Raw genomic sequence first — 27,651 nt, forward strand, 5'->3', positions numbered from 1 at the left:
CTGGAGAAGGCGTGAAAATGAGCCCGTGTCCCCAGAGGGAACCCAGCCTCACCCACATATCAGTGTTATCTTAAGGAGGCGGATTTCTCACTTCTACAGAAATGCAAAAGAACACATGTGCTGGCTGGTGGGACTGAAAATGGGTGCAAACATGCTGGGAAGCAGGATGGAGATTCCTCGGGAAACTTGGAATGGAACCACCCTTGGACCCAGCTCTCCCACTCCTTGGCTCATTCCCAAAGGACTTAAAAACAACATACTACAGGGATGTGGCCACATCAATATTTATAGCAGCTCAGTTCACAACAGCCAAGCTATGGAACCAACCTAGGTGCCCTTCAACAGATGAATGGATGAAAAAATTGTGGTATATATATACACAATGGAATATTACTCAGCCATGAAGAAAAATGAAATTATGGCATTGCTGGTAAATGTATGGAACTAGAGAATAGCATGCTAAGCGAAATAAGCCAATGCCCCCCCCAAAACAAAGGCTGAATGTTCCTCTGACTCACAATAATGGGTAGTGGGGAGAGAAGAATAGAAGTTCATTGGATTAGACAAAGGAGAATAAAGGGAAGGGTTAGGGTGGATGGGAATAGGAAAGACAGTAGAATGAATCGGACAGAACTTTCCTGTGCTCATATACGAATATATAAAGAGTGTAACTCCACATCATGTACAACTACAAGAATAGGAAGTTATACTCCATGAATATATTACGTATCAAAATACACTCTACTTTCATGTATAACTAAAAAAATGAATAAATGCAATAAATGCAAATTTGCATTGGTTTAAGCAACTCAGTGATAAGCTATAAAGCGTCAGTAAGAAATGAACACATTCTTCTAAAAGGGAAGTGGCCCTATGGTGTCTCTCTAGAGAGAAACGCATCAGGGGTTTGTGAGTTCAAATAGAGGAATTCACAAGTCAACCTTCTACACAAGAACTCCTTCTAGAAGAGACCTGTTTGCCGTTTCCTGCCTGGGCCTCTTTGGTGATACTTATTGATGACATTTTGTCATTTATTGATGACATTCTATTTTAGTACCAAGGATTGAATCCAGGGGTGTTTAACCACTGAGTCACATCCACGACCCTTTTTAAATTTTTTAAAAAATTTTTTATTTAGAAACAGGGTCTTGCTGAGATGCTCAGGGCCTCCCTAAGCTGCTGGGGCTGGCTTTGAGCTTGTGATCCTCCTGCCTCAGCCTCCTGAGTCGCTGGGATTACAGGCATGTGCCACTGTGCCTCTCTAATTAGTGACATTTATTAGTGACACTTATTAGGGACATTTTGTTTTTCTGGAAGAGTCACTTATTTCTTGAGGAGGCACAGTGCTTTATCAGTGAGACTGTTCAATACCCCAGGAGGGCTCCACACTCTAATGTTTCCTTTACTGAGTTTTCTAAGTGCATTTTAGAATAGTTAGAAACTGCCTATTTGCACCTTATTCATTTTAAAAGGCAATAGAAGCAAGTCATTATATTTTTTTAGAACAGAGATGTTTTTCATTGTAATCCTAAAATTGTCCCATATTTTGCTATGATTATAATGTTGACTTGTAAATGTATTTTCAATTGCTTTGAAGTCCTCTTTTACTATGATTTCTCGGTGTTATTTTAATGGTAGGTAAAGATGTAAGCGATTGGTTCCTCCTAAGACAGACCTACTAACGCAGAACTGGGAAGGAAAGGACATCCGGACCTGCACGTCCAACAGTGTCCCCAGGAGATTCTGCTGCAGGGATTTTTAAGAGGAGGAGGACCTGTTCTCCTAGGGAACTGGTGATTGGCAGAGGTGAAAGGTGCCTTACGCACACAGCTCCATGAAATCCCCAGACAACACCCTGGGTACCCCCCACTGGGGCGCACTCTCAGCGCATGCCCCCTTCCCGCGGGCACTGGGCATTTACGGATGTGTCCACAGGAATGGGGTGCACAAGCCTGGCCAGCAGACCGACCATCCCTCTAGGCACACAGGAGAGCGCTGGCATTTCTAATGAGCCAGCTTGGCTGGGCTACGGCATTCAGCTATTCAGACAGCAGGAAGACGTGAAAGTGGAGGCCACCATCAGTTGGTTGTCCCAGATGGCCGGAGGGTTGAAAGGCATTGAAACGCAGAAGTGATACTTGGAAACATCAAGGAGGAGAAATCTATGCCTCAGGAAACCAGCTTCAGGCTGAGTGGTGAGCTCCTCCTGCCCTTCCGGGGGCTTGCCTTGTGGATTTCAGGGTAGCATCTCTACCCCTCTCTACTAGACAGATGGAAAGATATACAGACCCAGACAGAAAGGTGGTTCATAGATAGGACACAGCGGAAAAAAAAAAACCCACTCAGGACATGAGAACAAGGAAGCAGAGAGACACTAAGTTCTGTTCACCGGGGAAAGAAAATAAAATCCAAAGGCATATCCTCAGTGCCCACCTCCCTCGGCCACACCCTACCTGCCTACAGTTACCACTCAGTTGATCCGTTCAAGTGGATTAATCCATTCATCAGGTTACACTCAACATCTAATCATTTTTTAAGAGAAAGAGAGAGAGAGAGAGAGAGAGAATTTTTAATATTTATTTTTAGTTCTTGGCGGACACAACATCTTTGTTTGTATGTGGTGCTGAGGATCGAACCCGGGCCGCACGCATGCCAGGCGAGCGCGCTACCGCTTGAGCCACATCCCCAGCCCCAAGGAGGAGGACTACTTCTGAACCATCAGGTACTTTAAAAATCGTAAGTAGAGCCTTGGTAAATCAAAGGCCACAGCCGTGTCTACAGCTACGTTTGTCCCGAGGATGGTTTTCAAGAGACAGCAGACTAAATAAAGAAATTAAAGGAGATGTCAAGCCACTCGTGGATGAATCAAGAAGACTTCAAACGACTGGTAGGTTTGGGAGCTGAGAGAATCTGAGAGCCCTGTAAGCACATGCCACTATTTCATGGTCACAAGTGCTACGCCACTAAGGCCTGAGGATATATTTGGGCTGACTCCGTCACTAATAACAGCGCACAGTGAAGAATGCAGGTGCCGTGAGGTCTATTCCAACAATTCTACCAGAGGCTCTTCTTCTAGCACTTTATCGACTCTCGGCTGTCCGTGTGCCAGGGCTGTGGAAATCGAGGTCAGGAAGATGAATTCTGAGGCTCAGGCATTTAGACGGGGCTATAATTTAGCTAAGAGAAACCTAGACCCAGCCTGTTCTCATCCTCCTCAGCCCACCTGCATCGGCAAAACCCGATCCTCCCGAGACCAGGGATATGTGATAAGTCATCTCAGCAGCACACAGTAAAAGAGGGGACAATAAAAACACCTAGCATTTGAATTGAGGCTGCAGGACACAAAATACTTTCCAACGTGGACCCTGCCTCTTGGACCTCTGCTCCCAATTTCTACCTCACCCTGCAGCAATGTCTCTCTCTTGCTCTTCCCTGAGATTGCTTCTTACTATCCACCCTACCCCCCCCCCCCCNNNCTATAACATTTGGTCTCTACAAGTTAACTTATCTCAGGCATTTTGTTATAGTGACGGGAAGCTGACTAATACATAGGGCTTGCCCCTTCCAATTTGGAACTTTGAAATAAAATAAAAGACTAGTGCATTATTGCACTAGTCTTTTCCTGTTCACATTCACTCATTTTTCCTTGGCGTAGACTTAGGAGTTGAACCGCAATGTCGATATCCATTCAGAGGACAATAGGGAAATGCATGGCATGCTCATAGAATGGAGCACATGAATACTGGCCACAACCAGCCGGCCCAATGCACATGAGCAATAACACAGCTGCATCTCCAAAGCACCCCATTGAAAAAGACAAGACAGGGACCCCAGCCTCCGAAATTTCATGGAAGAAAAAGTAGTCAGCCTGGCGAGGGTGACTGTTCCTTTTTCATTTCTCCCTGTTCTCCATGATTTAAAATAAGGCCTGATTAGCACTGGGACCCAAGAGGTGGTTTTTCCAAAGAGGTGACAAAACTATCTTTAAATCTAGTTTGATAAGTTGAGAAACCATATGTCACTATTCACAGATCAAAAGAAAGCTACACGGGAGACTTTGGATTCCACTTTAATGGTGGCCCTAGCAGCCAGGACAGATGTTATGGGCTTCCATTCCACCCACTGGCCACGGGCACCATATTTGTGGTTTTTCCAATGTTTACGTCAAGGAGAGAAAATCCTGCAGACATGACCTTCATTGTCATAACCACTTGCTTGTTAATTGATCTCCTTCTCTCTCTCTCCGTAGTGATACATAGAATTCGTCAACCTTCTTTCAACCTTATACAATGTATATACAATATATTCTTTTGCTTCTAAGTTGATCACCTACCTTCTCTGCCGGCCACTGTGGAATATTACCAATGCTTTCTGGACTGTGACGTTCTCTGCCATGTTTCTCCTTTTCTCCACATAGTTCCTTAAGAGAGAAAAAAAGACATATTTGCATATGATAAATGTTAATTTATTAATAAATATATACATTATATTTATCTATTTTTTCAGGTGACTGCAATTCCATATGCTAATGCAAGAAATAATGCAGAGAGATCCCACATAAACTTCACCCAGTTTCCTGCAAGAGTGACTTTGGGGCAGAAAAGGTCACAACGAGGAAACCGATGGCCACCAACCTTATTTGTATTTCCCCAGTTTCGCATGGCCCCTCGTGCGTGTGTTTTCTGAGAATGTGCGTGTACTAGTTCAATGCGATCCTATTGCACGCTCAGTCCTTCCTCCATAAGATTCGTGAGTTCACTTTAATGCACGTCTCTTAAATATTCACACTTGTTAATAAATCTTAGTTTCTAAAACGCACCATTTTGACTGAAGTCTCTAAGATTTCCATGTGGCCAAGTTTGCTCAAACTCTCAGGGAGCATAATTATCACTGGCACTCAGCATGGAATTCTTTTAAGATGGGAGAAGTATTTTTAGACTCTGAAATTCTTTCCAATTAACCAGTCATCGTTTCTTGTGGAAAATACTGAGAAGGTTCATTGGAAGGTGGGGTGTGAGCTGTCCGTGATGAATCCCCACACCTCCACATCCTAAGCACTTCTGATTGGGATCCTCGTCTCCCTGCTGTAAAATTACATCATGGTCCAATTTTGGACTTTGAAATTACCAAAAAGAAAAAAAAGAAAAAAGAAAAGTAAATGTAAATAAATTTGTTGATAACTGTGGGCAAATGTTATTCAGAATATAGTGGAAGAGATTCCTCAAGTCTATGATTTTATTTTATTTCAAAGTTCCAAATTGGAAGGGGCAAGCCCTATGTATTAGTCAGCTTCCCGTCACTATAACAAAATGCCTGAGATAAGTTAACTTGTAGAGACCAAATGTTATAGGGTTCACAGTTCTGAAGGTTCCAATCCATAATTGAGCAGACCCACAGCTTTGGGCTTCTGATGAGGCACTACATCTTGGTGGATGCATGCGGCAGAACAAGATCCTTAATATCATGAGCCAGGAAATGGAGACGGACACAGGAAGGGGCTGGGATGGGTTCTGCTAACCCAAAGGACCACATACGCTGGATTGCATTTTCCTACCCACCAGGAAACTTCCTGAGAGTGTTAGAGGGATAAAGTAGGCCAGAGACATCTCCTATGTTGGCGTAGTCTCAAGATGCAATCCCTCGCATAGCAAAGGTGGGGAGACTTCAGCAGGGAGTACACGGTGGCCTCACCCACAGCTGACAGATTCACGGGCTCCTACTCACAGAGAGCGCCTTTGTGGTGGTGTTCTTTCCCAAGGAGAGGTGACGGGCAAAATCCCCACTGCAGACTTGGGAGCCCCAACACAAAACCACATCCTACCAGAGAAGCGCACGTAACGCCCAGCATTAACAACACCCCTTCTGCCTGTCTCATCCTCAAAACGGGTCCTGTTCACGGCCTGCTGGGGGTGAACGGTGTGAACTGCACTCAAGAGCAGTCTGCTCCTCCTCCTACTTCCTGCACTCCCAGGTTTGCGGAGCTAAAGGTAAACACAGCCACGCATCCTTCTGCGTCTGTGTTGGCCTGCTGCTGCGGAAGGAGAGGTGGGGTCCATCTGTCGCCAAAGAGGCGAGGAAGAGAAAGAGCAAATACCCAGTAGGAAAATCCGCACAGGCATGACATAATTATCAATGCAAGAACAGAAACCACGAGAGGCAGAATTAGGCTTTGAGACATCACCAGAACTGTGCTGATCCAGTCATCCAAACTGCTAGGGGGAAAATTCCATTGGAAGAACAGAATGGATCATGGCCTTGAGGCTGGGGTCCATCTCATACTGGACTCTGCTTAGGTTATGCCTTAATTGAAGGTAGGTCCTGTGGCTTCCTAGGTCCACATAAATAAATCTTCCTTGTTTGAACCCAGTCCCTGCCAGGGAGGGGCTGTGGCCAGAACTCACAGCCGATCTAGCCCTGCACAAGCCTTCCTTATTGCACACGGGTGTGCCAAATGAAGGGCCTGGATCCTCTGGCAGAAGCTGCTTAATAAAAACACACGGAGGCTGTAATTGGAGAATGTCCGCGGTCCCTACCATCCTTGTGTTTGGGATCCAAGGTGGCAGCCGGCCACCGAGAACCTGTTTTCGCCTCTGTGTGTCTTTGATAACGTTCTCGGTTCCGGGCTCGGCTCTGCCGGCCCCCGCCTGGGGTTATCGGGAGATCTGAGAAACTCGGACACATTCTTCCGTGTCCCCTTGGCACACAACCCGGATGATCTTGGCCTCTTCATCTGGATTTCCTTTCAGCCCAGCCCACACGGCCGGCTGCCTGACTCACGCGCTACACACTTCTCAGAACTTGCAGATCACGTTGGCTGACTCCAATCTCCGGGTGGAGATTCAGTTAAATCAAGATACACATTTTTGCATCCTGGACCTGGCTGAGCAAGGCAGACCCAGTGCACTTTCCGACAAGAGCCTGGGCTGTTTGCAGGTCTGCTTGTGTTTGCTTGTTTCCCAGAATAATATTGGCTCCCCAGGGGACCCCCCTCGGGTGATGTCTGAGGAGGAGAGTTCTGAATGCAAACATGTGGCTCTTAAATATCTCTCAAGAGACACTGGGCTGTGGATTTCTGATCTCTATAGAATGCACAGTGGGTGTTTCCGATTCTCTTGGGATTTTATTGTGGCAAAATGCCAACTGCCTACTTTCTCAGAGAATGCCTCTCTTAGGGCCTGAGCAACGGTGGGTGGGAGGTGGTTTTGCAAGGAAGAAAAGGGGGAGAGGGGTATTTTAAGGATGACTTTGGTTACATGGCTTTAAAAGGTTCAAGGAAGGAAGAGAAGTCTATTGGCTGAGCTAAATCCCTTTTCCACCTTTACAAAGGTGGAGAGTTCCCGACTCTAGGCATCTGAGTGCATGTTTCTAATACCTTCAGTTTGGGGATTTTGTCACGCATGTGTTTTTCCCGGGCTAACATCCTGTGGCGTTCTAGATGATAAGTGGTTTAGGGTTTGCATGTCACGGGGTCTCTGTTGTGGCCACCCCACCCGGCCACTGTGGCCCACAACAGCCTCAGACAACAGGCAAGAACGGAGTGTGGCTATTTTCCAATAAAACCTTATTTGTAAAACAGGTGGAAGACCACAGTTGACCCCGAGGGCTGTTTAGAAGCCAATGTTGTCCCACGGCTGGTCTCAGCCGTGAGCACAGGAGGTGGGGAGCCATGAACAGGGGCTACCTCTTCTGCTGACCAAATCTCAACCACTTTACTCAGGGACGTGTTAAGCCAGAAGCAAAATGCATGAGCGAAAGTGAATTCCATCCACACGTCTCAGAAACTGTATTGAACGGAAAACTGAAGTCACTACACGAGGCCCAGGGAACACCATTCTTGGCAAAGCACACAAGCAGATACCAGTGAGCGACTGTGGCATTGCATGAGTCTTATTATTCAAACTTAATATAAATGGAATCATATAGTAGCAATTTTTTTAAATTTTTTTTTTTTTGGTACCAGGGATGGAACTCAGGGCTCTCGACCACTGAGCTCCATCCCCAGCCCTATTTTATATTTTATTCAGAGACGGGGTCTCACTGAGTTGCTTAACGCGTCACTTTGGCTGAGGCTGGCTTTGAACTCATGATCCTCCTGCCTCAGCCTTCTGAGCCGCTGGGATTACAGGTGTGAGCCACCGTGCCTGGCGATTCTTTTTTAATATCTGGTTTCTTCTCCTTGGCATAAAAATTTTGGCACATCTCTACTTTGGGGATGGAACCAGTGTGTGTGTGTGTGTGGGGGGGGGTCATCTAATCTGACTCACAGCTCAGAAAGATGCTCAGAGGCGCTGAACAGGGCTCGAGTGCAGTGGGACCAGGAAAGTTTTAGGAGCCAGATTCCAGTAGTTGGCTGTTGGGGTGGCTGTTCCAGTTGGACCAAAGGAGACGGGCTGGAAGAATACTCTGAGTTACAGTGGACGGATTTCAAAATACCTCCGATGTGATATCCCTTAGCTTCCCCTATCCAACATCTGGAAAATTCTCTGTGTCTGAGAAGCTGCTCTGTGTCTTAGGCTGATGAGCACTGGACAGGGATCCGATCCGACAGCTGTACAGCGGGATGAGTCTGCAGACACCAGTTCCTATTAATTTTACATTTATCCCAGAACAGGGGCAAGAAGCATCTGTCATTTTGGAAACTCCATACACTTAGGGTCTCCTTCCACGCTCTTCTCTGAAGGAACACAAGAGATCAGAGACTTCCCTCATTCAAAAACACCTCCTTCAGAACTTTCTCCCCAGAGACCAGGATGTTGTGCTCAACAGGAGCAAAACATTAAACCCTCGACTTTGCAGAGACAAGAACCTCAACTAGTTACACAAAATAGGTATTTAAAAAAAAAAGAGTCCCTCTGAGCGAGTGCACATCCTGCCGTAACATTCCTATGCCCGGGGGCCCACCACCCAATGCACTACCGGCTTTTTGCATGCTTGGTTCTAGGAGCACGCACATTTGGCCTCGATGGATGGTCGTCATTTATTGGTCATCTCTTCCAGATGTCCATGTGAGTTTTTAAAACCAGAACCCTCAGCTCCCCAACATCTAGCCCGTGTCCTTCTGGCCTTGGCTTGTGAACGATGCCTAAGTTTTTTTGGATGAAGCATAAAAAAAGATACGTACAAAATTCTCCTTCTCCTCTTATTCTTAATGCACCAAAGAGAACCTCTGTTCTGACTTGTATCATGTCAGATCAATTTAGATTAATTTTAAATTTCATATCGATGCTTTCAAAGTTACTGACTCATATCAGGGAGCCACAAGTATTTCCAGACCCAAACACCTATGTCCACTTACAAGTTTACACTCATGTCTCCAACTCGAACCTGGTATCCAAAGGGTCAGCTATAGTTAAGACCTCAGTGCCCTCCAATGTGGTAAAGGCTTGATCCCCAGATTGGCTCACAGGGAGGTGTGGAGTGCGAGGGAGGTGGGTCTTAGTGGGAGGTCTTTGGGTCATTGGGGTGGTGTGCTCTTGGAGGGTCCTGTGGGACCCTGGTCTCTTCTTCTTTCTTTCTTCTTTCTTTTTTTTTTTTTTTTTTGTATCTTGACCATGATTTTCTGTGCCCCGGCACAAGTCGTGTTGCGTTACCAGAGTCCCCAAATCAACAGGGTGAACCACCCATAGATAGAAACCTCTAAAACTGTGAGCCAAAAGAAACCTTTTCTCTTTATAAGCCAGTTATCTCAGTATTTTCTTACAGTGCTGGCAAGCTGACAGACACAGTCAGTTCAGCCTCTTCTTCCTGATTTTCTGTAGTTTTCCATTCTGAGACCGGCCTTCCCTATGTGCAAACTCTGCACCCTCGGATTCCACCAACTGCAGATCTAAACTTAAAAATAAAAAACTTGCAGCTTCAGTGAACATGTATACTTTTTTTTTTTTACTGTCACTACACCCTAAACTATAAAAAATGATAACTATCTACATAGCACCTACGTTGAGTTCAGTATTTTAAGTCATCGAGAGATGATTTAAAGCACCTGAGTTATATGCAAGTGCTATGCCATTTGTATAAGGCACTTGAGCCCCTGAGGATGTGGGCGTCTGTGTGTGTACGTGGAGGGGGGTCCTACGTGAATGTGTTTCTAATTCAGTTACTTCCTTTTATCACGCTCTGCCTCCATCCTGAACCCTTCACCTGTTCATAGGACTTTTAAAACATAGAGCAGAGACCAAGGTACTGGGAAGATCTATGACTTTGTCAAATGCAAGTGTCCTACGTACACAATGACAATATCCTTCAGAGAAGTTTCACCAGGCTAAAAAGTTGCGGTACCTCACTTGGCTACCCAACTGCAATTGCTGACCCCAGGTCCTGGTAAGCGATGATGATGATGATGATGATGATGATTTTTAACCTTCTCTGTGGTCAAATTCAATGTCACCTCAGTTTTCTCCCAGGCTACCACTTCAAAGTATTTTCAGTCCTGCATTTGACATAAAGGTCTATGCTTCATTTTATGATGGTTTTTGAAAGGATTCACTTTTTTTGAAGGTCTAGGTCATTTTTCAATGCGCATGTCTAATTGTTCTAAGACAAATAATCAGGTAGTAACTTCCCTGTTTCGTGAGGTTTTGCATGACCACAGTTTCAGCTGCCCAAGTTCAACTATGGTCCAAAAATATTAAATGAGAAACTCCTGAAATAAACAATCCAGCATATGCCTTTCGGAGTAGCATGATGGAATCTCATGTTGTCCCGCGGCATCCTGCCCAGGGTGTGAATCATCCCTCTGTGCAGCGTGTCCACACTGTATGTACTACCCCCACCGTATGCACATATCTCAGTTAGGATCCTACTTTACAGTATCCACAGTATTTGTGTTCAACTAAAACTTATTCTACTTAATAATGGCACCAAGGCACAAGAATATTGACGCTGGCCATTCAGATATTTTAAAGAGAAACTGTAAAATGCTTACTTTAAGCAAAAAAAGATGAAAGTTTGCTGTAATATACGTAGATAGGAAAGAACATATTCTATATTGAGTTTGGTACTATCCACAGTGTCTGGCATTCGCTTGAGACCTTGGACTACTTCCTCACTAGTTTATCCACTGCTCTGTCTGTCTGTGAGTAAATAAGTGATTGTATGGAACGTCACGCATGTAGTGAGCCCTCAGTAAATGTCAATCGTTATATCACTATTTCCTCTCTAATTCATATGTTCCGTGAACATGCTTATAGGTTGCCAACATGAGCTAAGAAACTAGTACATGTAACAGTTTCATCCTGATATTAATAACAAGTAACTTAACTCATGGAGTGAGTTTGTATCTTCAACTGATTTAGAAAATAATGAGACCCCAGGGGAGAATAGCGGTGTTAATGACTAATGTCTTACTGAATATCTGTCTCATTAGGATCTAAAATGAATTCAGCTTTGCTCTGAAAAATTGATGGGTTTGGAATATTCAAGTTTTCTAATACTAGAGTCTTAACTATTTTAATATGGACTTGCTTTTCTTTAGAAGTCAGGCCCAGAGGGTCCAAGAGGGTGGTATCGTTCCTTGTGGGCGCAACATCTAGAGTCTGCAAATCTTGAAAAAGAGAGGAAAAGGGTCAAATAATCATGGATTGAAACCTCTAAAACTTTGAGGCAAGGGCTAGGGTTGTAGCTCAGTGGTATGGCGTTGCCTAGCATGTGTGAGGCACTGGGCTTAATCCTCAGCACCACCTAAAAATAAATACATAAGATAAAGGTATTGTGTTAGTCTACAATTTTAAAAAAAATTAAAAAATTCAAAAATTTGAGGCAAAATAAACCTTTTGTCTTTATAAGTTGATCGTCTCTTGTATTTGTTATAGCAACAGAAAGCTAACACAAAGGTACTATTTGTCATAGTAACAGAAAACTAACATATTTTATGAGAAATATAGTTCAGCTCAATTTTTTAAAAAAGCAAGATATTGACTCCTCTCCTTTATTAAAAAAAAAATCTTTTAAAATTAACCCAAACTTCCCGAGTTAAAAAAAAATGTTAAACTGATTCTCATACTTGTGTTTTAATTATAAAACGGTGCATCATTTTAGAATGAGAGAATATGACTAATATTTATTCCAGCTGAAGAAACATCGTAAATGGCATCTTCTGTTGGCCCACTCTTCTGTTGGCCAGCTTCTCAGCTGTGAGATTGCTGCCCTCTCTTCATTCTAACCAGGGACACTGGAAACTGCGAGCCGTGGCTCAGTCGCACTGGGAATTCCTGCTGCAAATCCCCCGCCACTACCTACTCTGTCTGGCAGGCACACAGCGTGTGTATTTTGGCATTCCCCGTCCCCCACAGCCTTTCTAGTTCTGCCACAAAGAGGATGGAAAAGAAATAAACATTGGAAGGTGCGACCCACATGTGGGCTCCTGCTCAGCGCAGGAGGCCAGATCTTGGGGAGGCGGGGTTTGGCCGGGAGCAGGCTTTGAAGTCCCAGGTAAGACCACCACGTTGCACCCTTTCTTGGTGTTGCCACGGGGGACTGCAATACCTACGTGTTGGGAAGGGGACTCCTGGGGACCAGTGCCACTGGATACGGGTTCTGTTCAGAAAGCCCTCTCAACTCACGTCATCTGACACTTTATGGTGGGTGACATTAAATGTTGGTGTAATGTGACATGGTGACAGGTGCTTTGTGTCAGAGCTTTGAAGCCATCAAGGGCTTCTTGGAGGATGCCTGGACCTCATGAGGATTTGCGTATCACAACATAATTGCACGGGTGCAGAGCACGTGCACCAAAGCAAGGTACTGCAGCCTCTGTGCTCCAACTTACTCATAGGCAAATATAAGCCGCCCTGACAGCGCCACCCAGCACACAGACCTAGTTTACCAGCCACGGGGCCATGAGCTAAGGCACGTGCATTTTGGGTCCTCATCTCCTCTTCCTACAGCAACCCCACTCCTCTGGGATTATGGCTATAGAAGCTCCATCTCAAATAAAAATCATGCTCTTGGCTACCAGTGCTTAGGATTCCAACCTGTGGATTTGGGGGGGGGGATCTACAATCCAGCCTGTGGCAGAGATCCAACTGTGTCAGACTCTGGGAGATATTTATAAAGGGAGACTGGTGATATTTTTAGCCCTTTATTTCGAGAAATCGATAGAGTAAGATGTGTCGAAATTTACAAAAAAAAATTCCCAATCAAAAGTGAAGCGTGATCGGCGTTGATTTTTCTGACCTTATGTAAACGCTGTATCCAATCCTCTAGGCTTTGGTTGGATGAAAGGTGAATCATGATAAAGGACCAGACAAACACACGGCTAAACCCTGCTCTCACATCCTCAGGGGTCGTGATCACAAACTCCACTCTCAGGGGACAGGATGGCGAAACGCAAATGGGCATCCATGAGCCTCCATGGGTGTCAACCGAGGCTTGGAAACTGCTGTCTGATAAAGTTTTATTGGAACACGGGCTTGTCCACTCCTTCCTCTGTATCGCTTCTGCTACTTTCCTGCCGGAAATGCAGGTGGCACCATTGTGACAGAGACAAGGTGGCTATGGACCTCTAACCATTTCTTAGATTACAGAAAGAGTTCCCCGGCCCCCAATGTAAAAGCACCCCTTTACTTTAGAAACAGACTTTATCTTATTGAACATCCATCCAGCCGAATGCAGAACCCCAAATGAAGTGGAGATGCCTGATGTCTTGTTTTGAAACACGTTACGAGCTCCCTCAAGCACTTCAGGAAAAGGAATGCCCCCCCCCCCATACTAGAATCAATAACAGACTAGAATGTTCTACTATAAAGTAGAAGATGCGTAGAAGAAACACAGGTGGACCTCTGCTTAGCCACTGGTTCACAGGTTGGCACTGCCCCTGTGACTCTTGGAAACTGCCCAGATCAAAGTTGCTCTTGCTACAAAAACAACAACGACAGTTGCATGATGGAGAGATGCTACATATGTTACATTGCTTCACCAGAGTAAGCTTTTAACTGTGTGTCTGTCTTCCCCCATATCAGGTTGTAGATCCTAAATGTACACAATGGTATTTATTTCAAAAAAAAAATGTGTAAGATTTGATAAGTCAAAGAGAAGCATTGGCACCAAAGTGAAAACGGAAAAACGCAAGCAGTTGAACTCTAACATTAAGTCGATCAACAAACTGGATTGCACCAGAGGGGGTAGCACCTGCCTGTAATCCCAGGGGCTGGGGAGGCTGAGGCAGGAGGATTGTGAGTTGGAGGCCAGGCTCAGCAACTTAGGGAGGCCGTGACAACTTAAAGAGACCCTGCCTTAAAATAAAATAAAAATAATAAAAATAAAGGGTAGTGGCTCTGTGGTTAAGCACCCCGGGTTCAATACTTGGCACCAAAATAAAAAAAAAAAAAAGTTTCTGTGACATTAGGAAATATGCACAGAGCTTCATTGTCAAAATTTGACAGCGCAGGATATTTTGGCTAAAGAGGTGTGTAACTTATTTGCACATGATTGGCTTGGTGGACACCCCTTCCAGCAGGGTAGCTTTGGAAATCAGCCAGGGGACCCTATGGAGCAGGGACGTCCCTCTGTATTAGTTAAATGTCCTCACAGGCATCCTTTATACTGATGCAAGAAGCTCGCGGTTCCACGAGGCGCACAGAACACGGAAAGGTGGGCGGCCTTTGCCTGCGGGCTGCTTAGCCAAGGGCACCTGCAAGAGGCCCATCAAAGGAGGACAGACGGAGAGCCCCAGGATCTCGCCTCCTGCACTTGTGTCCGCAGGACCTGGTTCACTTTCCCAGTGGCTCCTCTGCCCATGGTGCCAAAGACTAGGCCGACTTCAAAGGTCCAGAGGGACCCTGCCGCCGTTTCAAGTCCAGCAGGACAATGGAGGGATTCATCGCCACAGCCCAGTCATGGAAGGGAAAAGGCGACTTTTTCATCTCTCGCCGTCACTGACTCCTTTCAAAAGGTTCGACCGTGCAAACGGGGATCCAGTTAGAGGGGCAGGCTCCTCACTTTATGCAAGTTCTGGGGATGGAGTTATTTCCTTGGAAAAGTGATTCACGCTGGGGGTTAATGACAGGTGGAGGGAACACTGGCAGGCAGAGGCCGGGGAGATGTTTTCTTGACATTTCTCTTGGTGAAACTCTGTGTTTCTAGGTGTTTGTGGTTTGCATCTTCTCAAGCTTTAATAAGCAGAAAAGATACAAGAGCGCAAATCCATTTTGAAAGGACGCATTTTCTAATTTTGGTAAAGCAGAAGCAAAAGATATAGGTGGATTGATGTTTTTAAATATTTAAACTCCACGTGCCAAGGCTACCCAAAGGTAAGATTGCCCGAGATGGTACATGTGGAAAACATGATTCTCAACTTTACGTGGAAAGACAAACACAGTTATAACCATGAGACAAGACCTTTTTAAAGGCTAAATAGTATTCCACTGTATATGTAAGACCATTAAGTAGATTCCATGGTTCATCTTCACATAAAGCCTCTCATTTACTCTCACGAATGTCCACATGTTAATTGTCTTTTCTGATGCAAGGATAGAAAACTCTGCATAAAATAAGACATGGCTTTAAGGCCTGTGGAAGGTTTTAAATGTAAAACCATCATTGAAATATATTTAGCTCCAGCCAACTCCAGGATGTGTGGTGCTAAAGTCAAAATTCCTTTTATTTTAAATTCTAGGGGACTTTCAGAAAGTTTAAATCATACAGCTATCATTCATTCTGTTACTCCACCCATCAAATATTCTCCTTTACAAGACCAAAAGACCGATTCTTTCTTTCTCTTTTTCCAGTACTGGAGATTGAATGTAGGGGTGCTTAACCACCGAGCAACATCCCCAGCACTTTTTACTTTTTCTTTTGAGACACGATCTTGCTAAGTTGCTTAGGGCCTCCCTAAGTTGCTGAGACTGGCCTCAAACTTGCAATCCTCCTGCCTCAGCCTCCTCAGCTGCTGGGATTACACATGTGCACCACCACACCCGGCCACATCTTCTTTCTTTGGGGTAGAGGATCATGTTTGCCAGGAATACATCAAATATTACGTGGCCAGAGTTTAGGAGTTGGTTTGATATTATGGGAAATCACAGTACCCTGAAGCCTTTCAACTTGCCATAATTTTTAAATGCTTTAAAATTATTGGATACTTATCCTACCTTTGAGGATCACAGGAATTGTACTGAGGAAAGGTCTGTGTCAGAGTCCACCAATAAGGAAAAGGAGACCAAAGAAGAATACGTCCTACTTCATGAAATCCAAGCGCCACAAAGTTGAGAAAATTAATTCAGGATATCAGATCCAAACTCCCATCAGCAAAGCTGTCCTTAGGAAAGAGCCATGGTGTCAGACCTGCATTTAAATGACAAATATGTTGTTGTGGCCTTGGGGACAGTGATTCATATTTTAGGAGATTGATTTAGTATCAATGACTAATTGATTGAGTATCAATGATAACAGTCATAGCAACACTTCTATAGCGTGTAGGGTCACAAAGTGTTCCACTAAATTTCATGCTGTGTGTTTAACTTTCACATCATTCTCATATGAAAGGGGAACAGTTTCCACTCCCATTTTGCAAGTTAAAAAAAAAAATCAATGAACAGAGAGGTTAAGAAACTTTATTGAAGTACCACAGCACACAAGATGTGGATACAACCTTGTCCCATACTTTTGGCTGTTCTCTGAAGCCTCCTGTCTCTCCTCCTTGAAATCTAGCACAGAGTTGCCTGGGGGCTAAAACAGGGAAGGGATTTGGAGAGACAAGTGAGGTGAACTACACACACATTTTCTTCCATAAAGCTGGACAATCAAGTGTGAATGATTTTTTGTGTAACTACGCCCATGTCAGTGTCTATGTCTGCATCTATACGTGCATCTATTTTTCTAGTTAAATAACATCATCGTCAAGCGTCCTATAGATATAAACGACACAGTCTGATAAGACCAGTAGCCTGGTCTTAAGGAAGGCATCAAGCTTTCAAAACAAAGAAACTCTTTCAATTAGAAAGAGTCAAGAACAGACAGAGAAACCCAAGCAGCACAGTGTGAAAACATCTTTTTTTTTTTTTTTTTTGCTTTATAAACATCAATCAGAGAGGCCCCCGGATCCCAGCTCCCTTCTCACCGCACCTGCAGACAGGCTCAAATATGTATTGCAGTTTACAATTAGTGAATCAAACGTTTTGGCTTCTCAGGAAACAGAAGGTCTCCTTGCGAAGTGGCCTGAGGCAGATTTAAGATAAAAGAGCGCTTGTCCCCTTGTTTTGGAACAAAGTCACCCGGAGTTATCACACTGTATCTGGAAGGCTTTTTCTGTTCAGGGAAAGTGGTTTTGCCAGACTAGGAGCCTCACCACTCATCTTGCTTTTTAAAACCTGTTTTGATTTCTAACTGACGTGTGCGGTCTACATTCACGGGGCACACCCCGGGCTGGCCCATGGGAAGAGCTCTTCCATGAACTTGGGACGGCAGCTGTGTCTCCCTATAGCTCTCTTTGGCTCACGCTTGAAGGGGTGTGACACTTCCCACTGATGATCCCAGAGGCTACAAGCAAATCTAACTCCGGGGAAAACACCCGACATATCCTCTTTCCAGCCTGCATGATCTACGTGTTTGTGGTTTAGCTATTAGCCAGCTAATATTTTTTTTTCTTCCTGAGCATGCTAGGAAATAATACCGTGGCATGTGTTTTACAAAGCAATGATATTCTGTGCTGATGTGTTAAAATGCAATTCTGTAAATGTTTCCTCGATTCTGATGGCAGCCAGTATCACAGAAATGATGTGTGATTGGAAGATTCTGGATCATATTTTAAGCCAAAAAAAAAAAAAAATCAGTTGAGGTAGAATCAGATAATTTTTTTAAAAAAATTTTGAAACCAGCCACAATGGATAAAGCAACATTGAACGGATCGGGGTGCGCTTCCTGAGAGCCAGGAACACAAGCCTCAGAATTTGACGTCTCTGTCTGCAGAAGGTGCTGGTTGACACTGCAGTCACCATCTCCAGTGTCCGGGGAGTTACCTGTGAGTGCCTAATGTCACTGAATTATTACGAATGAGCTTTTATTAAAGTGGACCCTGGGACATTCATCCCTTTGCACCGAGAGCGCTGGCCACTGGAAAAAAAATGTCTCCCATAGTCTACGGAACGCACATCTGTTGAGACCCTCCGGCAGAGGAAAAGACCTCGGATATAACCAGACTTCATCACACACTAAATAAATAGCCAAGGCCATCTCAGTCTGAGACCCAATTTGGGGGTGGTTTTTTTTTTCCAGCCAAACTGGAGGCTTGGACTAATCTAACAGCCATCCGCAGAAAAATAATAACTAATTTTTAAAGTTCCTCGCCCTCCACCCATGAGTACCTGCCCTCTGCATGGTGCACGTGCACACCACTTGGAAGAGCATGACGTCAGTGTCAGTATACATCCCCAGTGACAACCAAATACCCTCACGGGTTGCTACAGAGGAAACGTGTTCACGGTGAAAGCCGAGAGTTCATGGGCAGATTTGTGTTAAATTCTAAGAAATGTGAACCCTCAGGGAAACAGTGTTTGCTAGCTGTCCCTCATGTGGCTGGGTAAAAAATTCTATTGGGTATCTGCTCATGTTGGTCCATGTCACCTGACATGGAGGTCACAGAGCAGAGATAGAGACAGAGAGAGAGAGAAAGAGAGAGCAGGTGCCAGGGCCAGAAGGTTTGCCCAGACAGCCGGCATCTTGCTATCCACAGGGAGGAAGCCACCAGGAGGAGATTGCATATGGCGGCCATCTGGACCAACCACACTGAGGAACTGGGAGCACGTGGAGAGGCGGCTACTTGATCAAGGGTCACCGTGCCCCGCTTCTGGGCGGAGAAAGTCCAGCTCCTATGCAGAAAGGGATGCTGGTACTACATAAAATCTGAGTTTTGAGAACTTAAAGCATTTTAAGGATTCGCTACAGATCTTTTGGAATGGGTGATTCTCGGGGGTCAGTCCTGGGCATTGCAAAATGTTTAGGGTGTGTCTTCGGATCCCACTTCATTTCCCACCCACCCGAGTGCCTCCCATCCTTGGCCAGTGTTTGCAATCCAAACCGAGTGCCAACACAGCTGTACCACACACCGTCTGGCCAGGCAGCGTGTGCAGAGCCGGGCTCCGCTAAGGTGGGTCCCTGTCACAGACAGATGGGGCAGAGTTGGCCTGACATCACACCCCAGTTACCGTGAAGCCCGCTGGCCGGCCAGACGCGTGGCCAGGAGACGCTGGCCAACAGGGAGGTGGGGCTCACTCAGGACTCTTTCCTGGAAACCCGGGTCTCACGTCGCAGCTGCAGTGAGCCTCTGCCAAGGGACATGCCAAGATTCCGAAGGTGGAAACCCAGCCCAGGGCTTCTCAGCCTCTGCCCTACTGACTCTGGGGCTGGATGATTCCCCGCCGTGGGGTAGCGACGTGCACTGCAGAGGTTAGCAGCTTCCCTGAGGTCTACCCACCAGATGCCTACAGGATCCCTCTCTCCCCACACCTAAAACACACCCACACATTAACACATCTTTGCTGGAAGCAACATCAATTCATTCTATTCTCCAGGTCCAGGTGCCATTGAATGCACGGGCAAGAAGTAAGTGCAGATCACAGGAGCCGATGCATGCAAAGATCTCAGCTGTGTCTGCAGGTCCAAGAGACAAGGACCCCCAACCTCTCCCAATCTTCAGCACACTTTTATTTTATACCAGGGATTGAACTCACCCCTGAGCCACATCCCCAACCCTTTTTTTTTTTTGTATTTTATTTAGAGACAGGGCCCCAGTGAGTTGCTTACGGCCTCACTTTGGCTGAGGCTGGCTTTGAACTCATGATCCTCCTGCCTCAGCCTCCCGAGCCACTGGGATGACAGGTACGGGCCACCGCGACCGGCTCTCAACACATCTTTTAAATGGCTTACAGATCTTCAACTGCTTACATCTGGAAAATCAATGCACACAGCCTGGCTCCCTCATTGAACCTTCCCCACTTTCTTAGATTTTAAAGCTACAGCTAGGGAAGAACCCCTTGAGAGCAGGCTTGGTAAAACGTGCCTCTCTCCGGAGCATCCTTCGGGGGGCTTCTGTTTTGTTCCTAAGACAGAAGAGCGTATTGCTTTAATGACGACTGCACCGTGTTCTCTGTAGAGAGGACTCATCTCTTGAACCTGGAAATCAGCTACTAAGTTGGAAAGCCCATGACTTGACAAAGAATGAGTTGTTAGATCCATCTAGGGCCTGGGAGCACCAGGCTCGGATTTTATTACCTCCGATGTCTACGTGAGCACAAAAGTCTTCCCATTTCCTTTGCTTGTCGGAGAAAAGCCTCTCATTATTCTCAATTACTCCTCAGAATAATTGCTTCTTATTTTAGGAAAATGTAGTTTGGTCTATCTTGAGTTATTTTCAAAATCTTTTCAAGGCAGGAGACAAAACCAATATTGAAGTGAGTTTCTTTGTGGGGAGGGATGGTTTGTTTTAGGTAAAATTACAATTATTCATAATTTACCTCTTTCAGAACAAGATTTTTTTTTTCTTCTTGACTGGTTATAACATTTCTTCTAGATTTTGTTCCTCCATCAATAAATGTAAGTCCTCTGTCTGCTAACGTGCATTGAAATACTTAATAATGTTTAGAAATATCTACTTAAAATTGGGAGGATATGAATCCCAGGGACAAGGTTCTTATGTTAATAGAAATTGCTCAAGTCGGGCACGGTGTCCAGTCTCTGCAGCAGATTGGTGGTCCACCTCTACTGGTCATTCAAACTGTGCTGTAAAAAGAAAGAGTGCAAAACATCTCTATTTGGCAATGTCAGTATTTTTGTTTCCTTTTTGATTTTTACTTATTTTATTTCTGTTTGTCTAATCAGTCATTCGTGACAGCAGAATGAGTTTCAAGTCACTGAGCACACATGGGACACGTTTCATTTCTCTGGCTGGGCGTGACATAGTGTCACACCACATGTGCAGTCACACATGTACCTAGGGTGATGGTGTCCGTCTCGTCTTTCCTGCCCCAGGTCCCTCCCCGGCACGGGCAGTCTTGACAGACAGGAGCACGGAGTCGAAGGGGTTTCCCAAAGTCACGGAGTCACCTCCACCTTTGTAGCTTGTTCAGACCGAAGCCCGAGGTCCAGGTGTGGCGGACGCAGGGTCTGCTGAGGGCTGCTTCCTGGCTCAGAGATGCTGTCTTCTTCTGGGTCCTCCATGGTGGAAGGGCAGGGGGCTCTCTGGGTCTCTTATAAGGACCCTTGTCCCATTCACGGGGCTGCCCTTTATAACCCAAGCAGTTCCCAGAGTCCCACCTCCTGATATACCATCATCTGGTGATCAGGTTTCAATCTATGAATTTAGGGAAGAAAGGGGCACAGACATTCAGACCACTGCACTAGACTTCAATTTTTTAAAATGTTTGTGTGCATTTCAATTAGCCAATATAGGTGATTCTAAAGCAGTCTCTTGGCTCACATTTTGAGAAAACAAAAAACAACAACAACAAAAAAATCCCTCTGCAACTGAATGTCCTAGAACACAGCATGGAGTGGCCCTAAACGTTCAGCCAAGGCGGAATCCATTTGAAAATGACTTTTATTGCTTGGCTGTTTCTTTTATCTTGCTACAAAAAGTATCTGAATCTCGAACACATTTCTTTTTTACCAAATAGATATAATAGCCTATGCACCGGTCAAGGGTGTGCATCTAGATTCTAGAACTTTCAGCTGCCCCACCCCCAACAGACTTGGGCAACTTGCCTGTCTTCTCTGGCCTCTAGCAGTTGAGGGACAAGGACGCTCCCTACTTCCTAACGTCACTGCTTTGTGATGCGATGCACCAGAACAAGGTTTTGACTGACTCCTGCTACACGCATTCACCTTTACAGGTCGCCAGGAACAGAATAAGCCAGGCTACCTGATCTAGCAGCCTGGGGAGGCGCCGCTCTGCTTGGGGTTCGCCGAGCAGGCTTGGGCTGCAGCCATTCACTTCCAGCCAGTACCAGGGTCTTGGGCAGATTCCACCAAAAAGCAGGGGGTCACCAGACCGTCTCCCTGGCCACGCACTGAAGTAAGCCCCAAGCCGCTGGGCCTGCCACCCGGGGGGGCACTTAGGCCCCCACCCGGTTTTCTAAACCAACGCTTCATGGTGATTGGATGTCAAAATGCATGTCCCGTTCGAGACGGGCCCGCCACGGTCAGGGTGGCCTTGCTGGACGGCAGACGCACATCTCGTCTCCCTAATTTTGTCCTTGAGTTCTTTAGGAAATGCAGACCACAGAATTAATCAAAAAAAAAATAGTATAAGTTCATGCAGAGCAACAATGTTCTTCATTTGATTGGATTTGGCTGTTTAACATCTACAAATACTGATAGGGATGACAGTTAAATATCTCCCTAGATTCATGATGAATGTGGCCTCTGAAGCAGGAGCATACGTGTGCCCCGAGGATCCGTGGTCAGTGGTAAGTACTGGGCCCCTCGCAGACCTACTGCATGGGGGACTCTTGCGTGGGGCTGGGTGGGTTAGATTTATGACATGGAGAAACCACCCGGTGATTCTGATGGGTCACTAAGTTTAAGAAGCGCGGTTCTAAATGTTCATCAGGAATAGCCACGCGCTTTTGAAAAGAATCATCAATGTCATGCAATATTCCCAGTGAAACACCTGTGCTGTCTCTAGGATCTCCAGGCTGGGTGTGCAGAGCCTGCAGTACGGATTCTCACATTATCTGCTTTTGGAAACAGGAAAACTGGACTTCAGGGTGGCTGAGAATTTACCTACGGACACAGAACTACTGAATCTGAGGCTGATAATCCAGAGCGAGAAAGCCCCCTACTATCCCCTTTGCGGCTGCTTCCTTCATTAGAAAAACATTCAGTAGCAAAACCAGGTTCGTGTTTTGAGGGGTAAAGGTGACACTTACTGTTTGCCTCCTCTTAATGTGTTTCGCAAAAAAAAAAAAAAGTTTTGTTGTACAAGCTGCAATTCAAGGGTTGATAAGCTTTTTGTTTGTTTGATTGTTTGTTTTTGCAGAAGTGGGATAGAACCCAGGGTCTTGTCACATGCTAGGCAAGTGTTCCACGGCTCAGCTCTACCCCCACACATCAAGGATCCAGAGATACATCATTGTGATCCAAATTACAACAGCGCCCCCTCTGTGTTCTCTAGGGTAAGACACTGCCCGGGGAGAGAGAGTGGGAGCAGAGACCTGAGTCAGGTGTGGTCTGCTGGGATGGGGACAATACTTTAGTGCTGACCCCTGCCCCTGCATTCTTGTCAAGGCTCAGCAGCTGGGGAATGTGGCCCTGGGCTGACACAGAATCCATCCTGAGACATCAGACCTCAAGTGCACTCCACACCCTGTTCTCCAGAACCAGAGAGAGAAAGTGAGTTCCTTCTGGAAATGAAATGAGCCAAACCAACAATGTATAATCCTAGTGCTAAACTCATTCGCCCAAAGGACTTAAAGCCGCCATACTACGGTGACGCAGCCACATCGATGTTTATAGCAGCTCAATTCACAATAGCCAACCTATGGAAGCAACCGAAATACCCTTCAACAGATGAATGATACAGAAACTGTGGTATATGTACACAGTGGAATATTACTCAGCACTCAAAAATAATAAAATCACGGTATTTGCAGGTAAATGGATGGAGTTCGAGAATATCAAGCTAAGTGAATTAAGGCAATCCACAAAAAAACAAAGGCCGAATGTTTTCTCTGATAAGTGGATGCAGATCCATAATGGGGGGGGGGGCATGGGATGAGTGGAGGAACTTCACATGGGGCAAAGGAGAGGGAGGGAGGAGGCACAGGGGTAGGAAAGATGGTAGAATGAGACAGACATTATTACCTCAGGTACATGTATGATTGCATGAGTGGTGTGACCCTACTTTGAAGAGGTCAAAAATTGTGCTCCATTTTGTGTACGATGAATCGAAGATCATTCTTCTTTCATTTATACCTGATTAGAACAAATAAATTAATTTTAAAAAAGAGTAAAACGCATTCAAATAGTGGAACTTGAAACATTTTTAAGCATGCTACTTTCTATAGCTCATGTTTAAACTAGGAAGTAAATTTTTGTTTAAATTATACGTACATACGCCCGTGTATGTGAATACAGCAGAATTGTACATCATTAGGAATACTTGACTTTTTTGTCCTACCATGGAAAGGAAAATCCCCCAATAGAAATCATTACCTGGTCCCCCAAGTCAGTCCTACCAAAAACAAGAAAACCATCTCCTGCAAACGTGTTATTTGAGTTCAGTCAAAATCCCCAGGACAGAGTAGGAAGCCCAGCTGGGCTATAGCTCGACTACTGAGCGTGTGCTGTACCTCCCGAACCCTGGTGGACTTCGCTACAGGTTTTCTTTACGCAATGCAATAGTGACCACTCCCTGATTGTGTAAGATCCAACCCAATAATAAGGGCTATCACAAAGTAATGTGAGTTTTCATGCAAAAGCTTTCCTCCAAAGAAATCTGCCTGGGTTCATTGCTTGGATGTTTTCCGGCAGGAATCTGTTGTAATTGCGTGAATACAGAGGATAAAAAGATAGATTTTGGTCCAGTGCTTGCACAGACAAGGATAACCCTGGATCAGCCGGTGTGCTTTGGGTTTTCATCCTACAGTGATGCCAAGTGACATATGTGCAGATGGTAGGCTGTGACAAGACCCCAGGTCAGTGGTTTGGAGGTTCAATGATGGAAGGCAATGTGATCTTGTCTGGTGTTCAAAATTCCTATAAAGCCGTGTTTTATAAGGGGGTCTTTAGGAGATACAGTCCACACTCACGGTTTGTAAGGGAGATAGCTTCACACAACATGTTGTGGACCTTTAAGATTCAGAGAAGACTCTGGGCACCCAGCCAACCACAGTCCAGAGGCCAAATCCGCGTCCACATGGTGTTTGTAAATAAAGTTTTATTGGAAGACAACCATGCTCATGTTTTTTTTAAAAAATATTTTCTAGTTGTAGATGGACCCAATCAATATCTTTGTTTTATTTATTGATTGATGTGGTGCTGAGGATCGAACCCAGTGCCTCCTGCGTGTGACATAAGTGCTCCACCACTGAGCTACAACCCCAGCCCCCCAAGCTCATTTGTTTGCATATTGTCTGGGTGCTTTTGTGTTCTCAGGGCAGAGTGCGGGGGCGTAACAGAAACCATGTCGTGTGCAAAACCTCCAACATTTGCTTTCTGTCCATTGATGGAAAATAAGTGCTCACCCCTTATCTACTACATCATGTAAAAATCTATCTTGAGTATTTTTTAGGTCTAACATATTCACGGTATTCAATTTCCTTATGCAGAGGGTATGTGCCGACTCAAAGACGTTCTATTATCTTTTGACAAAATGGAATCACTAAGAAATGAGAAACTGGGATCTTGCACAGAGGAGAAAAATACCTTGCGCTTTTTTTTTTTTTTTTTCTTTTGATACATGAGGGCCTTGGCGGAGTTTACCTGACTTTAAAATATTTGCAATGCCATTAAGTAACAGTTAGTGGCTTGGTCCTCATCTGAGCCAAATATTTCCCTCCAAAGGAATCACTGTAACTGAAGCAAATAAATACCTGAGCTGGCTGGAATGCTGCTCTGACCAGAAGTAAACCATCAAAGCGTCTAATGCTTGCTTAGTTTAAGAATGTAATCTGGCATAAAGTAAAGAGAATGAATAAAAGTGAAGGTTTAGCAAATTTAATGTCTGTCTGACTGAAGGGTGGGTCAGTCTGAAAATGAGTGCCTTGGCTTCTTCAGTGTTGGCTGAGGCAGGGGCCCGGCACAGAAACGAAGCAGCACAAGGCATTCTCAGTGTGAGGGGTTACTCTCCAGTTAGGAAGCAGATTCTCTTCCTGACCATGGATTTAGACGCATCAACTTTGAGAACGGGCACTGGGACGTGTGTGCACATTGCACATTGTGTCCGTGTGTCTGAGTGCTTTGTCTGTTGTTGTCTAACAAGTATCTGCTTCAAGATGAAGAACACTGAGAGGGTAGATCCTCCTTCCATCATGGACCCAAGATCATATCCACATTATTGGACATTTCCTGTCCAACAGTGCAGCCATTAGCCACATGTGGCAACTTAAATTCCAATCAGCATTGAATGCAGCAAGGAGTTCAGTTTCACCGACGCCTAGGCATATTTTAAGCACTGAACAGCCCTGTGTTTTTGAGGGCTTCCATACCGAATTCAGCCCTGTGTTGTTGAGGGCTACCACATTGAATCCAGCCCTATGTTTCTGAGGGCTACCATATTGAATTGAGCCCTGGGTTGTTGAAGGCTACCATATTGAATTCAGCCCTGTGTTGTTGAGGGCTTCCATATTGAATTCAGCCCTGTGTTGTTGAGGGCTTCCATATTGAATCCAGCCCTATGTTTCTGAGGGCTACCATATTGAACCCAGCCCTGTGTTGTTGAGGGCTTCCACATTGAATTCAGCCCTGTGTTGTTGAGGGCTACCATATTGAATCCAACCCTATGTTTCTGAGGGCTACCATACTGAACCCAGCCCTGTGTTTCTGAGGGCTTCCGTACTGAATCCAGGCCTGGGTTGTTGAAGGCTACCATCCTGAATTCAGCCCTGTGTTGTTGAGGGCTTCCATATTGAATTCAGCCGCCATATGTTGTTTAGGGCTACCATATTGAATTCAGCCCTGTGTTGTCCAGAACTGCCATAGTAGGCAGCACAGAACTACAAATCACCATCATTAGGACCAAGGCCCTCAAATGGGATCACATGGCCTTGATATTCAGCCGATGGTTCTGTCTCTAGAAGACTGAGAACCAAAATTATTTCTCCCCACCCCCCTATTCTCCATCACCAGCTTCTACATTTTGTTTTTACATTAATTCACAATTTGTCTCTCTCCTCCTAATTTGAAAAAATCTAGGGAGTCTTTGGAATTAGTATACTAGATCTTGGTTGCGTCAAGCCGTGAAGCCAGAGGAAATATTTTTGATCTATTTCCTTAGACAGGAATATTTCACATCCAAGTGTGGAGGAAGGTTTATTCTTGGGTCATTAACTTTAGCTCTATATGCTTCTAGGTCTCCATGAAAGTTTGCTTCACTACAGTTTGTGGGGAAATCAAGAGAAGGAAGTGTAATGTTATTTGCATTACCACTGCCCTGTGGCCCTGTTGGCAATAGTGACATTTGGTGATTGCAATAACAGAGTTGAATGCCAACCCTGGCCCCTGAGTATTTCACTGCATAAAACATGTTTAAAACATTATTTTCAGAGAGGGCTTGGCAGTCCAACTTTCTATTGTAACAAAGCTGTGAATTTTATTTCAAACCCTCCAAATCTTGGCTTAGCTTTCTCTTCTTTAGTTTTATTATTTACAGATGGATACACGGAAAGGAAAATTACCTGTGTTAGTTTTAAATTTATAGACTTATATTCCACGTATTTGGGGAATTTTCATTGGGGGTTACTCTTGGAATAGGATCTCTACTTTGTCTCCTGTTTTTCTGTTCTTCCCAAGGAGTCAGAAATAGAAGAGAAATGTGCCTCAAACTTTCATTGCAGGGTACAACTTGTTTCAAAAGTAAAAGTTTTCTTCACTGGATATCTTCATAGTAAATTATTAATAGTAAATTAATTTACTATTAATTAATCAATAGTAAATTAATTTACTATTGATTAATTAATTAATAGTAAATTAATTTACTATTGATTAATTAATAGTAAATTA

At 44.8% G+C, this 27,651-nt stretch overlaps 1 long non-coding RNA gene across 2 annotated transcripts in view; it reads right to left on the reverse strand.

Moving 5' to 3' along the window:
- The window catches only part of LOC107158742, a 338,106-nt gene that overhangs the window by 81,954 nt on the left and 228,501 nt on the right, over positions 1 to 27,651 (reverse strand). Inside the window, exons 8-11 of one of the 2 annotated variants that reach the window (XR_007345083.1) lie at positions 23,794 to 23,904; positions 16,089 to 16,281; positions 4,334 to 4,420; positions 1,173 to 2,522 (exon numbers count right to left, since the gene is read on the reverse strand). This is a non-coding gene — a long non-coding RNA (uncharacterized LOC107158742). Of the gene's footprint in view, positions 1 to 1,172; positions 2,523 to 4,333; positions 4,421 to 16,088; positions 16,282 to 23,793; positions 23,905 to 27,651 lie in introns of those variants that run through there. The other variant, XR_007345084.1, reaches the window with a different exon arrangement.

Source organism: Marmota marmota, unplaced genomic scaffold, assembly GCF_001458135.2.
Source record: "Marmota marmota marmota unplaced genomic scaffold, marMar, whole genome shotgun sequence".
NCBI lineage: Eukaryota > Metazoa > Chordata > Mammalia > Rodentia > Sciuridae > Marmota > Marmota marmota.